Here is a 16,139-nt window from a genome sequence, read left to right as displayed (position 1 = left end):
ACAATTAAAAAGAATTAGAAAAAAAGATTACAGAAATCAAACATAAACCACTAGATGGCATGTAACCACAATTACAGCAGAAATATTGCACACACACACACACAAACTCTGTCATAAAATCAAATGTGCCTTCATGATCAAAGTTCAATAGTCAATACTGCTAGAAGAATCATATGTCTGAAAATAAAAGCCAGAACCTTTTCTGCTTTTGTTTTCTTTTGCCCCAAGATAGGGTTTCTCTTGATGTAGCCCTGGCATCCCTGCCTGGAACTTGCTCTGTAGGCTTGGGTAGCCTCAAACTCACAGAGGTCCTCTCTGCCTGCTTCTGCCACCTACACATCCAGGCAGAAGCTAGAATCTCTCTCTTTTTTTTTTTTTTACCTTCTTTTCATTTATTTGTTTGTTTGTTATCATTACTATTAGTTTTCAATGTAAGTGTGTGTGTATGTGCTCTATCTGCTGCCTAGATGACTGCATGACAGAAGAAGGCACCAGAACCTAGGTGAATCCACCATGCAGTTCCTGAAAATTAATTAAAAGAAAAAAAAAAAAAAAAGGAAATTCAAATCACATAGCAAGGAAAATTAATTAAAAAAAAGAAAGGAAATTGAAATCACATAGCAAGTAGAAATCTGCACAGCTGTCAGAGTGCTATTTAAGGCTTACTGTAAATAATAAAAATTGTTATGTGTCTTTTATCCAAAAACAGAAGGGAGGTGGTGTGCCTGCATATGGAAGGTGACAAGTGGGTGGCAGCCCTCTTGTCCTCTGACTGACATCTATCCTCATAAAGATGGAGGTGGCTGACTGTCACGTGACCTAATGCTCAAGGTAGCTTTTGTGTCCAGCCTCTAGGTGGCCTAGTTTGCATGTGCAGAAAGGTGAGGAGGCTCCCTAAAGCAGCCAGAACTCTTGACCATCCACAGACAGCCTCATACTGTCTTTTGTTATACTTTTAATTGCCAGACTCTGAATTGGTCAGTCTAAATTCTTTTGGTTTAATTAAATTATAATTAAAATGCATAATAAATGAAAAATATAACCAGTCATTCTGAAACTCCTTTTGTGTAACTCAGACTGTAGAATAAGCTAGCTGCAAAGTTACAGTGATCCACCTCCCTCTGCCAGCACTGCCACAACCACTGCCTGTCAAAAGCAAAAATCATAAAAAGGAAGAGGGGAGAGGGAACAAAAATAAGAAGATAAGAATCGTAGCCGGTCATAGTGGTATACAACTTTCATGCCAGCATTTGAAAAGCAGAGGCAGGCTCTTACTGGATTGAGGCCTACAAAGTGTCTTCAAGACAGCCAGGGCTGCTTACACTAAGAAACTATATATGAAAAGAATAAATTTAAGAAAGAAAAAAAAAAAAGAAAAGAAAGAAAGAATGGAAGGAAGGAAGGAAGAAAGGGAGAGGGGGGAACAGAGAGAGGGAGCAGAAGAAAAAAAGAAAGAAAGAAAAGAAAAAGAGAAACAGGCAGACTTAGGAGGTAGTGTTACTTGATTGGAGATATCATTTCTCTGTGTAGGCAGGCAGGCAGGCAGGCAGACAGCCATAGTTGTTTGCTTTAGTTTAGCTTGGTTTGGTTTTCAGGAAGTGTTGCCGAGGTCATACACAAGCACAGGCCCAAGAAATAAATAAATAAATAAGAAACACACATCTGGGGGGGGGCTAGCTTGGCCATGGAGTCACACACACACACACACACACACACACACACACACACACACACACACACACTAATAAAATCAGGACATCCAGTGTCTTGGCCATCAATAGTGTGACATTCATGTCTTAAATTGCAAACCAGAAAGTCAGTTGCCCACGTACAAGTCTCTTTCTTCCAAGTAAGATGTCAGTTCCCAGGGAGGCCTTGGGAACTTAAACTTTACTCACTCACACCCTACTCAAAATAGAAGTCTGATTCTAAGTGGTCTGTGCACTGAATCGGTGGTGTGGGTGTCTCTCTTGTGTTAGGGCAGGGCGGGGGTTCCATCCCCAGTGCAGGTTCTAGGAGCAAATGCCAGAAAAGTATACACATGTGCGGGTGTAGGAAATGCTGCTGGGTGGTCAGTTTGAGTCCAAGCCTATTGCAGATAACTATAGAACAAAGGAAGCAGTTCGATTGGCTTCTATCTTGATTGGTTTCTGAGGACACATCCAAGGAGAATATGTAATCAATTCTGGCAGTAACAGCAGAAACAAGCTGTGAGAAAGTGTCCTTATAATAGTAGTTAACAGCACAAAATGGCAGGCTAGCCAGGTAAGAGGTTACCTAGCCCTTATCTAATCTGAAGTAGGCCTTCACATTCCATCTAGGCCTTACTCTTTTACCTATACCTTAACAGCCAGCAGCTTTGCCCTCTGAGCACAGGCATGTATAGATCAATGAATATCTTTCTCTGTATTCATTTATTTATGAGAGACAAAGTCTCTGTACATGGTGCAAAAACATACAAGACAGCCCAGGCCGGCCACTCAATAATTTCTGCAGGCATGTGATGGAGGTAGGGTGGGCAAGTGGCATCCAAACTGTGTGAGCAGTTCCATGCCACTTAGTTATCATTATTTGTTTTATGTATGTATGTATGTATGTATGTATGTATGTATGTATGTATGTATGTGTGTGTGATTACTTAGTTAGTTTCGTATTTAATTGAACCAGGGTTATTGGGGGGGGGGAAGGAAATTTTTTTCTATATATACAAGCAATTGTAATTTGTTATAGTGTCCCTCCCTTTTGTGAAGTTTGGATTGGGTTTTGCTTGGGATTGTTTGTTTGTTTGTTTGTTTGTTTGTTTGTTTTTCCAGACAGGGTTTCTCTGTGTAGTCCGGGCTGTCCTGGAACTCACTCTGTAGACCAGGCTGGCCTCCAATTCAGAAATCTGCCTGCCTCTGCCTCCAAAGTGCTCCCAAAGGCATGTGCCACCACTGCTCTGCTGTACTATTTAAACAGCCCACCCCACCCCACCCCCCAAAAAAGAGCAACAGCAAAACTTTACTGACTGCATATCCAATCCAACCACTCCCAGCTAACTTAGGTAATGTGCGTTTCTGTGCCAGTTGATTTTATATATATATAAATACTGTGTGTGTGTTTGTGTGAAATACAATACAATAAAATAAAATTAAGATGCTCAATTTCTTCACAAGCTTTGTTTTATTTTATTTTTGAAGGTTTTATTTATTTTTTTATTTATATGAGTACACTGCAGCTGTCTTCCAACACACACCAGAAGTGTGCATCGGATTCCAAAGTCACCATGTGGTTTGTGGGAATTGAACTCAGGACCTCTGGAAGAACAGTCAACGCTCTTCAGACCTTCACACACGTTTTATTTTATTAAGCATTAAACATGAAGTAGAAATCATTTAGATATTGTCCAGATTGGCCTTACCAATTCCTAAATTGCTGGCAGGGTGAGGCTTCTAGTGAAAGTCTTCTAGTGAGCGGAGGCTTCCTCTTTCTGTTGGGGTGTGTTATCAACTCCATTACCATTTCCAAAGATCTCAGTGTGAGCCTATTGTTTGGTTCAGTGGGTTGCCAGAGCAAATGTGGACCTGAAAGGACAGTGAGTTCAGAGAATTCACACTGAAATCATCACTCAGGGACTTGAGGCAGAAAACTAGCCAGCCAGCCTCTGGATAGACATGGCTCAGCAGTTCAGAGAACCAGGCCATCGCAAATAGTTCACAGACTTGCAGATCCCTTCCCCCCACCGCACCCCTCCCCCAACCCCACCCAAACATAGGGAGAGAAGGCAGTGAGGGGGAGGGGGAGGTGTTGTGAGAGAATTTAGATAGCTGGAGACTTCATTCATTTACTTCTTTTATTGAGTGTATGGTGAAAGAGGGAAAATGGCTCAAAAGGGAGGGAGGGCAGACCATCTTCCCATGCTGGGATCATTCATGCTTTAAGAAGGAAGGCTGGAGGCTGGAGGCTCAGCGGTTAAGAGCCTTGACTGCTCTTCTGAAGATCAGGAGTTCAAATCCCAGCAACCACATAGTGGTTCACAACCACCCACAATGAGATCTGGTGCCCTCTTCTGGTGTGTCTGAAAACTGCTACAGTGTACTTACCTATAATAAATGAATCTGAAGAAGGGGGAGGAGGGGGAGGGGGAAGGCAGCCAGTCAGTCCAAAGGTGCTGGTGTGCACTCTAGGTGCTTTATCAAAAAGCCTTTAGTTCTGCTCTCCCATTTGATTCCCAAAAAGCAGTCTTGGAACCCTGTGCAGAGATAGATAGAAATGGCAACCACAGCAAACAAGCTAGTTAGTGAGTGAGTGAGTGAGTGAGTGAGTGAGTGAGCAGAGCAAGAGAGCTGGCTGGCAAAACACACAAAGCCAAAAGAAATGTCTGTCAAGTTTGGCCCCACAAAACAAAGCAAGCTCACATACATTCCCTGAGACTCATCCCTGGCTACAGGGAGTGTGATGTCCCTGAGTATTTTTGGAAGAAAGAAAGAAAGAAAGAAAGAGAGAGAGAGAGAGAGAGAGAGAGAGAGAGAGAGAAAGAAAGAAAGAAAGAAAGAAAGAAAGAAAGAAAGAAAGAAAGAAAGAAGAAAGAGAGAAAGAAAGAAAGAAAATATTTTTAAAAATATTATTTGGAAAAATATTACTTGAAAAAATCATATTTCCAGGAAAAATATTCCTTGGAAATATGATTTCTTTAATCTGTGTACCCAAGACTAACACACACACACACACATGCACACAAACATGGAGCTACTAGTGGAATAGAACTTAACTGAATCCAGTGCAGAAGGTTGAGGATTCACTGAAAAGTCACCAGCAGCCTTGGCACACATGTTTTTTTTTTTTTGTTTTTTTTTTTTCTTTTTTTTTTTGGTTTTTCGAGACAGGGTTTCTCTGTGTAGCCCTCGCTGTCCTGGAACTCACTCTGTAGACCAGGCTGGCCTCAAACTCAGAAATCCGCCTGCCTCTGCCTCCCGAGTGCTGGGATGGCACACATGTTTTTCTCTTGCTTTTTGTCTATTACTTCTTTATTATTTTTAGGATGTGGGGGTCTTTCAAGACAGTGTTTCTCTGTGTAGCCCTGGGTGTCTTGGAACTCACTCTGTAGACCAGGATGGCCTGGCATGCACAAATCTGCCAGCCTCTGCCTCCAATGTGGTAGGATTAAAGGTGTGCCCCAACACTGCCCGGAAGTCTATTACTTTTAAATGGCAGATGAGTCCATTCTTTTACATTTTTCTGTTTGTTTGTTAGCTGATTTGATTTTATGTTGTTTCCCTGGAGGTGTACAACCTACACAAGCTCAGGCATGGAAAATAAATAAGTAAAGATCTCTGAAACACAAATCTGGGGCTGGTACTAGCTGGCCATGGAATCCTATACACACACATGGAGTATTAATTTACAAGCAGGTACATACTTACCTGTGGGGGAGAGGGACATGAAAGAGTTTCCACAGCCTTTTTATTGGTGGTCTGGGTTAGGATTTCTTGTTTATTTGTTTGTTTGTTTGTTTGTGTGTTTGATTTTTTTTTTTTTTTTGAGACAGGTTTTCTCTGTGTAGCCTTGGCTGTCCTGGAACTCACTTTGTGGACCAGGCTGGACTTGAACTTAGAAATCTGCCTGCCTCTGCCTCCCAAGTGCTGGGATTAAAGGGGTGTTCCAGCACACCTGGCTTCCTTGTTTATTTCTAAAAATCCTTGGAAATATGATTTCTTTTTTTTTTTTTGTTTTTGTTTTTCAAGACAGGGTTTCTCTGTATAGCCCTGGCTGTCCTGGAACTCACTTTGTAGACCAGGCAGGCCTCGAACTCAGAAATCCGCCTGCCTCTGCCTCCTGAGTGCTGGGATTAAAGGCGTGCGCCACCACACCCGGCTCGGAAATATGATTTCTTAATCTGTGTACCCAGGACTAACACACATACACACATGCACACAAACATGGAGTGAGAGAGAAAGATAAGGAGGAATGACATGAAGTTTAGGAAAAAGAGATATTAATGGATTAATATTACTTCTATACATAAATACACGTTTTTTTAAAAATATTTTTTATTATGTATTTTCCTCAATTACATTTCCAATGCTATCCCAAAAGTCCCCCATACCCTCCCCCCCTTGTTTTCTTAAAGAGAGAATTACGGTAGATCTGAGGCAATTGTGGACCACACCTTTAGCCTCAGGCAGATTTCTGCATTCAAGGTCACCCTGCCTTAAGGAGTGACTTCCAAGTCAGCCAGGGCTACACAATGAATCCCTATCTGAGATTTTTTTTTTTTTATTTTGAAACAGGGTTTCTCTGTGTAGTCCTGGAACTCACTTTGTGGACCTGGAATGACATGAATTTTAGGAAAAAGAGATATTAATGGATTAATATTACTTCTATACATACATACATATAATCATACATACACACATAATTTTTTCAAATAGAATTAGAGTAGACCTGAGGCAATTGTGGAACATACCTTTAACCTCATGTCAGCTAGGGCTACACAGAGAAACCGTATCTCAGTAAAAAGAAAAAAATAATAGAAAGAAAGAGAGAGAGAGAGAGAGAGAGAGAGAGAGAGAGATTTTCAAAAAAAAAAAACTTAGTCTGGGCAGTGGTGCTTTTAATCCCAGCATTTGGGAAGCAGAGGCAGACAGATTAATATGTTCAAGGCCATCATGGTCTACAGAGTGAGTTCCAGGACAGCCAGGGTTACAGAGAGAAAGTGCATCATGAAAAAACAAAGCTATATTAAATAAATAAAATTTAAAAATTAAAAAATAGCCGGGACTGGTGGCACATACCTTTAATCCCAGCACTCCGGAGGCAGAGATGGGAAGATTTCTGGGTTCGAGGTCAGCCTAGTCTGCAAAGTGAGTTCCAGGACAGCCAGGGCTATACAGAGAAACCCTGTTTCGTAAAACAAAAAATAAAATAAAATTAAATTAAATTAAAATTACAATTACAATTAAAAAGAATTAGAAAAAAAGATTACAGAAATCAAACATAAACCACTAGATGGCATGTAACCACAATTACAGCAGAAATATTGCACACACACACACACACACACAAACTCTGTCATAAAATCGAATGTGCCTTCATGATCAAAGTTCGATAGTCAATACTGCTAGAAGAATCATACGTCTGAAAATAAAAGCCAGAACCTTTTCTGCTTTTGTTTTCTTTTGCCCCAAGATAGGGTTTCTCTTGATGTAGCCCTGGCATCCCTGCCTGGAACTTGCTCTGTAGGCTTGGGTAGCCTCAAACTCACAGAGGTCCTCTCTGCCTGCTTCTGCCACCTACACATCCAGGCAGAAGCTAGAATCTTTTTTTTTTTTAACCTTCTTTTCTTTTATTTGTTTGTTTGTTATCATTACTATTAGTTTTCTTTTTTTTTTTTTGGTTTTTCGAGGCAGGGTTTCTCTGTGTAGCCTTGGCTGTCCTGGAACTCATTCTGTAGACCAGGCTGGCCTCGAACTCAGAAATCCGCCTGCCTCTGCCTCCCGAGTGCTGGGACTAAAGGCGTGCGCCACCACGCCCGGCATACTATTAGTTTTCAAAGTATGTGTGTGTGTATGTGCTCTATCTGCTGCCTAGATGACTGCATGACAGAAGAAGGCACCAGAACCTAGGTGAATCCACCATGCAGTTCCTGAAAATTAATTAAAAGAAAAAAAACAAAAAAAGGAAATTCAAATCACATAGCAAGTAGAAATCTGCACAGCTGTCAGAGTGTTATTTAAGGCTTACTGTAAATAATAAAAATTGTTATGTGTCTTTTATCCAAAAACAGAAGGGAGGTGGTGTGCCTGCATATGGAAGGTGACAAGTGGGTGGCAGCCCTCTTGTCCTCTGACTGACATCTATCCTCATAAAGATGGAGGTGGCTGACTGTCACGTGACCTAATGCTCAAGGTAGCTTTTGTGTCCAGCCTCTAGGTAGCCTAGTTTGCATGTGCAGAAAGGTGAGGAGGCTCCCTAAAGCAGCCAGAACCCTTGACCATCCACAGACAGCCTCATACTGTCTTTTGTTATACTTTTAAATGCCAGACTCTGAATTGGTCAGTCTAAATTCTTTTGGTTTAATTAAATTATAATTAAAATGCATAATAAATGAAAAATATAACCAGTCATTCTGAAACTCCTTTTGTGTAACTCAGACTGTAGAATAAGCTAGCTGCAAAGTTACAGTGATCCACCTCCCTCTGCCAGCACTGCCACAACCACTGCCTGTCAAAAGCAAAAATCATAAAAAGGAAGAGGGGAGAGGGAACAAAAATAAGAAGATAAGAATCGTAGCCGGTCATAGTGGTATACAACTTTCATGCCAGCATTTGAAAAGCAGAGGCAGGCTCTTACTGGATTGAGGCCTACAAAGTGTCTTCAAGACAGCCAGGGCTGCTTACACTAAGAAACTATGTATGAAAAGAATAAATTTAAGAAAGAAAAAAAAAAAGAAAAGAAAGAAAAAAAAAGAAAAGAAAGAAAGAAAGAAAGAAAGAAAGAAAGAAAGGAAGGAAGGAAGGAAGGAAAGAAGGAAGGAAGGAAGGAAGAAAGGGAGAGGGGGGAACAGAGAGAGGGAGCAGAAGAAAAAAAGAAAGAAAAAAAAGAAAAAGAGAAACAGGCAGACTTAGGAGGTAGTGTTACTTGATTGGAGATATCATTTCTCTGTGTAGGCAGGCAGGCAGGCAGGCAGGCAGGCAGACAGCCATAGTTGTTTGCTTTAGTTTAGCTTGGTTTGGTTTTCAGGAAGTGTTGCCGAGGTCATACACAAGCACAGGCCCAAGAAATAAATAAATAAATAAATAAGAAACACACATCTGGGAGGGGGGGGGGCTAGCTTGGCCATGGAGTCACACACACACACACACACACACACACACACACTAATAAAATCAGGACATCCAGTGTCTTGGCCATCAATAGTGTGACATTCATGTCTTAAATTGCAAACCAGAAAGTCAGTTGCCCACCTACAAGTCTCTTTCTTCCAAGTAAGATGTCAGTTCCCAGGGAGGCCTTGGGAACTTACACTTTACTCACTCACACCCTACTCAAAATAGAAGTCTGATTCTAAGTAGTCTGTGCACTGAATCGGTGGTTTGGGTGTCTCTCTTGTGTTGGGGCAGGGCGGGGGTTCCATCCCCAGTGCAGGTTCTAGGAGCAAATGCCAGAAAAGTATACACATGTGCGGGTGTAGGAAATGCTGCTGGGTGGTCAGTTTGAGTCCAAGCCTATTGCAGATAACTATAGAACAAAGGAAGCAGTTCGATTGGCTTCTATCTTGATTGGTTTCTGAGGACACATCCAAGGAGAATATGTAATCAATTCTGGCAGTAACAGCAGAATGGCAGGCTAGCCAGGTAAGAGGTTACCTAGCCCTTATCTAATCTGAAGTAGGCCTTCACATTCCATCTAGGCCTTACTCTTTTACCTATACCTTAACAGACAGCAGCTTTGCCCTCTGAGCCATCGCACAGGCATGTATAGATCAATGAATATCTTTCTCTGTATTCATTTATTTATGAGAGACAAAGTCTCTGTACATGGTGCAAAAACATACAAGACAGACTCAATAATTTCTGCAGGCATGTGATGGAGGTGGCATCCAAACTGTGTAAGCAGTTCCATGCCACGTAGTTATCATTATTTGTTTTATGTATGTATGTTTGTATGTGTGAGATTACTTAGTTAGTTTCGTATTTAATTGAACCAGGGTTATTTGGGGGGGGGGGGAGGAAATTTTTTTCTATATATACAAGCAATTGTAATTTGTTATAGTGTCCCTCCCTTTTGTGAAGTTTGGATTGGGTTTTGCTTGGGATTGTTTGTTTGTTGGTTGGTTGGTTTTTCCAGACAGGGTTTCTCTGTGTAGCCCGGGCTGTACTGGAACTCACTCTGTAGACCAGGCTGGCCTCCAATTCAGAAATCTGCCTGCCTCTGCCTTCCAAGTGCTCCCAAAGGCATGTGCCACCACTGCTCTGCTGTACTATTTAAACAGCCCACCCCCCCCCAAAAAAAAAGAGCAACAGCAAAACTGCAAATGTTCCTTCCTTCTCTGCATATCCAATCCAACCACTCCCAGCTAACTTAGGTAATGTGCGTTTCTGTGCCAGTTGATTATATATATATATATATATATATATATATATATATATATATATATATATATATATATATATATATAAAATACTGTGTGTGTGTGAAATACAATACAATAAAATAAAATTAAGATGCTCAATTTCTTCACAAGCTTTGTTTTATTTTATTTTTGAAGGTTTTATTTATTTTTTTATTTATATGAGTACACTGCAGCTGTCTTCCAACACACACCAGAAGTGTGCATCGGATTCCAAAGTCACCATGTGGTTCGTGGGAATTTAACTCAGGACCTCTGGAAGAACAGTCAACGCTCTTCAGACCTTCACACACGTTTTATTTTATTAAGCATTAAACATGAAGTAGAAATCATTTAGATATTGTCCAGATTGGCCTTACCAATTCCTAAATTGCTGGCAGGGTGAGGCTTCTAGTGAAAGTCTTCTAGTGAGCGGAGGCTTCCTCTTTCTGTTGGGGTGTGTTATCAACTCCATTACCATTTCCAAAGATCTCAGTGTGAGCCTATTGTTTGGTTCAGTGGGTTGCCAGAGCAAATGTGGACCTGAAAGGACAGTGAGTTCAGAGAATTCACACTGAAATCATCACTCAGGGACTTGAGGCAGAAAACTAGCCAGCCAGCCTCTGGATAGACATGGCTCAGCAGTTCAGAGAACCAGACCATCGCAAATAGTCCACAAACCTGCAGGGACGACTTGCAGATCCCTTCCCCCCACCCCACCCCTCCCCCAGCCCCACCCAAACATAGGGAGAGAAGGCAGTGAGGGGGAGGGGGAGGTGTTGTGAGAGAATTTAGATTGCTCGAACAAATAGCTGGAGACTTCAATCATTTACTTCTTTTATTGAGCGTATGGTGAAAGAGGGAAAATGGCTCAAAAGGGAGGGAGGGAGGGAGGGAGGGAGGGCAGACCGTCTTCCCATGCTGGGATCATTCATGCTTTAAGAAGGAATGCAGGAGGCTGGAGGCTCAGCGGTTAAGAGCCCTGACTGCTCTTCTGAAGATCATGAGTTCAAATCCCAGCAACCACATAGTGGTTCACAACCACCCACAATGAGATCTGGTGCCCTCTTCTGGTGTGTCTGAAAACTGCTACAGTGTACTTACCTATAATAAATGAATCTGAAGAAGGGGGAGGAGGGGGAGGGGGAAGGCAGCCAGTCAGTCCAAAGGTGCTGGTGTGCACTCTAGGTGCTTTATCAAAAAGCCTTTAGTTCTGCTCTCCCATTTGATTCCCAAAGGGCAGTCTTGGAACCCTGTGCAGAGATAGATAGAAATGGCAACCACAGCAAACAAGCTAGTTAGTGAGTGAGTGAGTGAGTGAGTGAGTGAGTGAGCAGAGCAAGAGAGCTGGCTGGCAAAACACACAAAGCCAAAAGAAATGTCTGTCAAGTTTGGCCCCACAAAACAAAGCAAGCTCACATACATTCCCTGAGACTCATCCCTGGCTACAGGGAGTGTGATGTCCCTGAGTATTTTTGGAAGAAAGAAAGAAAGAAAGAAAGAGAGAGAGAGAGAGAGAGAGAGAGAGAGAGAGAGAGAGAGAGAGAGAGAAAGAAAGAAAGAAAGAAAGAAAGAAAGAAAGAAAGAAAGAAAGAAGGTGGTGTCCTTCCTACATCCCCCTTGCATGAGCTAGAGGTTTCTTTTCCTCCTCCTCCTCCTCCTCTTCTTCCTCTTCTTCTTCTTCTTCTTCTTCTTCATTTTTAGTAGAGGCAGAGAGAGTAGAGAAGAGGAGCTAGAAGTTTATTAAGTTTACCTCACAAAACAGTCTGTGTTGATTGATGCCAGGATGAAGGAAGAGAGAAAGACAGAGAGACAGAGAGACAGATAGACAGACAGACAGACAGACAGACAGACAGACAGACAGACAGAAAGAAAGACAGAAAGACAGAAAGACAGAACTAGGTTGGTGAGAGAAATGGCTCAGCAGGTAAAACAGTGATTTTCCAAAGGCCCTGAGTTCAACTACCAATCACCTGTAATGAGATCTGACACCCTCTTCTGGTACATCTTAAGTCAGCTACAGGGTACTTTAAATAAATAAATAAATAAATAAATAAATAAATAAATGGAAGGAAGGAAGGAAGGAAGGAAGGAAGGAAGGAAGGAAGGAAGGAAGATATATATTGTCTCAGGGCAGTCCCAAAAACTCAGTCCTTTAAGCCTCTGGTAAACTCTGAAGGGGTAAGAGGTACAAATTCATCAGTCCTGCCTGCCTGCAGGTTGTGCCTTGCTTACTTCACTAAGACCCAAACTTTGTTTGATGTTTTTTGTTGTAGTTGTTGTTGTTGTTTTGGTTTGGTTTGGTTTGGTTTGGTTTGGGGTTTTTTTTTTCTTTTTTTTTTTTTTGCCTCTGCCTCCCAAGTGTTGGGATTAAAGGCATGAAGCACCACTGGTCGGAACAAGTAAGAAAGTAAGTAAGTAAGTAAGTACGTACATACATACATACATACATACATACATACATACATACACACATACATACATAAAGAGGGGACACACATGCCTAGAGGTTGTTGTTGTTTTACAGCTTTATTGTATAAAGGCAGAGGGAAAGAGAGAAGGTAGAAAGAGGGAGAGAGGCCACGTGGAGAGGAGGAAGGATGCCTAAGGTTTTAAGATGCTCAATTTCTCCACAAATTTTATTTGGAGAGCTGGCTCAGTGGTTAAGAGCACTGTCCTCTCTTCCAGAGGTCCTTCCTGAGTTCAATTTCCAACAATCATGTGGTGGCTAACAACCATCTGTCGTGGGATCCCATGTATTATTCTGGTGTGTGTCTGAAGACAGCTGCAGTGTAGTCGTATAAACAATGCCTGCATGCATGCATGCATGCATGCATGCGTACGTACATACATACATACATACATACATACATACATACATACATAATGTTTAAAAAAAAATAGAGCCAGGCAGTGGTGGGTGGGCACACACCTTTAATCTCAGCACTTGGGAGGCAGAGGCAGGCAGGCGGATTTCTGAGTTTGAGTTCAGCCTGGTCTACAGAGTGAGTTCCAGAACAGCCAGGGCTACACAGAGAAATCCTGTCTTGAAAAAAAGAAAAAGAAAAAAAACAAAACAAAACCAAAAACACCAAAACCAAAACCAAAATTTAGAAATAGCAAGCCATGTAAATACTGTCCAGAAGATTCTGTCCTTAGAAGTAGCAGAACAGGGCTGGGTGAGAATGAGTGAGTGAATGGGCCTTCCTCTTTCTGATAGGGTGTGTTATCAACTCCATTACCATTTCCAAAGGGCTACATTCCTCTGGAGCAACGTGGACCAGAAAACAAAGAGTTCAGAGAGAAAGACACAGATGTGCAGGTCCCTACCCCCACGAGGAGATGGCGGCTTGGGGTGGGGAGTAGGGGGAGGTGTAGAAGGGGAATTTAGGTAGCTTAGACAAATAAATAACTGGAAACGTCATTCATTCTTTTATTTATTTTATTTTACTTTATTTTATTTTATTGAGTGTATGGTGGAAGAGTGAAACTGGGTCAAAAGGGAGGGAGGGAGGGAGGGAGGGAGGGAGGGAGGGAGGGAGGGAGGGAGGGCAGTCTGCACGGGTACAAAGGGAAACCATGTCAAACCAAATGAAGTCAAGCAAGCAAGCAAAACAATTCATTGTACAAAGTCAAGCAAGCAAGCAAAACAATTCATTGTACATAGCCGAAGGAGAAAAAAAAAGTTAAAGATCACTTTGTTAGAACTTTTCTATATTTTAAGAAACATTAGGGCTGGTGAGATGGCTCAGCAGGTAAGAGCACCCGACAAATCCCAGCAACCACATGGTGGCTCACAACCATCCTTAACAAGATCTGACTCCCTCTTCTGGTGTGTCTGAAGACAGCCACAGTGTACTTACATGTAATAAATAAATAAATCTTAAAAAAAAAAAGAAAAAAAGAAACATTATACGGCTTGATATCCAAACTCTCTGGTCCACTAACATATCGCTCAGACAATGCTACCCAATGCAAAGCCTAGCCTGCATTGTGTGTGTGGGTTATGAAAAACAGAAAGGCAGGAGAAATTGGCTGACGGACCTCCTTATCTGAAAGAAAGAAAAGAGAAAGAGAAATGAAGCAATATAGATGTAGCCCAGTATTTTATTTTTTCCTCAGATTAAGAAAAGTAATCTTTACAAAAATCTAGCCATATCACTGTAACCTTCATCCATTCCGTTGAGATACCCGAGAGATACCTGACACCCCACAAACACCCAAATCGGAAACAAAAGAAACCTCCCAGACCAGCCAACTAATTGGTCCAACTAATTTCAAATGAATAAATGAAACCGGGCCAACTAGTTGATCTCATTATGTCTAATAATAATAATAGTAGTAGTAGTAGTAGTAGTAGTAGTAGTAGTAGTAGTAATGCCAGGCAGTGGTGCAGCACACCTTTACTCCCAGCACTTGTGAGGCAGACAGAGGCAGGAGGATTTCTGAGTTTGATTGAGGCCAGGGTGGTCTACAGAGTGAGTTCCTGGGCAGCCAAGACTACACAGAGAAACACTGTCTCGGGGGAAAAAGAAAAAAGCAAGCAAGCAAGCAAGCAAGCAAGCAAGCAAGCAAGCAAACAAACAGCAGACAGACCACTATTTACAAGTTACCCATTTTTGGAATATATATGAAAAGAAAATCCTTTTTGCCAGCTGACTTACCAGTTTTGTTAAAGGAAGAAAACAGAAAAGTCAGATCATCAACCTAAGGATTTTAAGATGGGCTGGAGAGATGGCTTAGTGGTTAAGAGCACCGATTGCCCCCCTCCACACACACACACACAAAAATTAAAAACAAAGCCGGGCGTGGTGGCGCACGCCTTTAATCCCAGCACTCCGGAGGCAGAGGCAGGCGGATTTCTGAGTTCAAGGCCAGCCTGGTCTACAAAGTGAGGTCCAGGACAGCCAGGTCTATTAAAAAAAAAAAAAATAAAGTGTGTGTGTGTCCCCGCATATATATATATATATATATATATATATATATATATATATATATATATAAATATAAAAATATAACATCCTTTTAAAATTAAAAAAGGAAAACAAACAAAACTCGAGTAAGGATAACTGGTCGACCTTCAATTTATTCCGCAAAACAAAACAAAAGGAAAATCAGAAAAGAAATCCAGATCAGACATTCTATCGACCGCATTGTGTGGAGAAAAAGACAAGGCCTCCCGGAGTACTATGGTCAACTTCCCAGTTCATTTAAATAAATAAATAAATAAATAAATAAATAAATAAATAAATAAATAAATAAATAAATAAAAATAAAAAATATGTATAAAAAAGTAAAAGAGGCACGGCTATTTGTCTGTGTATACGTATGCAGTTATATAATATTTTAAAAAGAAAAAGGTAAAGAAGTTGGAGTCTTTCTGACATCTGGTCGACCTCCACGGATTGGGGGAAAAAGACAAAGTGCCACCCGGTGTGCTGGTCGACCTCCCAGTCCATTTAAAAAAAAAAAAAAAAATATATATATATATATATATATGTATATATATACATATATACACATATATATATGTATAAAGTAAAAGAGGCACACATATACATTTGTGTACGTGTATGTGTGTGGTTATATATATATAAAAAAAAAGTTATATATACACACACACACATACACATTTGTCTATATATACATTTGTCTATATATATATTTCTCCATTGATACCTAAATAAAAATATTGGCGTCTTTATGACATCTGGTCGACCTCCGCACTTTGGGGGAAAAAGAAAAAGTGCCACATGGAGTACTGGTTGACCTCGCAGTCCATTAAAAAAAAAAAAATTATAAAGTAAAAGAGGCACATATATACATTTGTCTACCTGCACGAGTGTAGTTATATATATTAAAAAAAACAAAAACAAAAGTTCGCGTCTTTCCGACATCTGATCGACCCCCGGAGTTTGGGGAAAAAAAAAAAAAAAAAATGCCACCCGGAGTACTGGTCGACCTATATACAAAAAAGAAAAAAAAAAAATTGGCTTCTTTCTGACATCTGGTCGACCTCCGCGGTATGGGGGAAAATGACAAAGTGCCA

The sequence above is a fragment of the Mus caroli genome, unplaced genomic scaffold (assembly GCF_978045245.1).
Source record: "Mus caroli unplaced genomic scaffold, Mus_caroli_1 scaffold_524, whole genome shotgun sequence".
Lineage (NCBI taxonomy): Eukaryota > Metazoa > Chordata > Mammalia > Rodentia > Muridae > Mus > Mus caroli.
The sequence above is the reverse complement of the archived record's forward strand: the minus strand, read 5'-3'. Positions refer to the sequence as shown.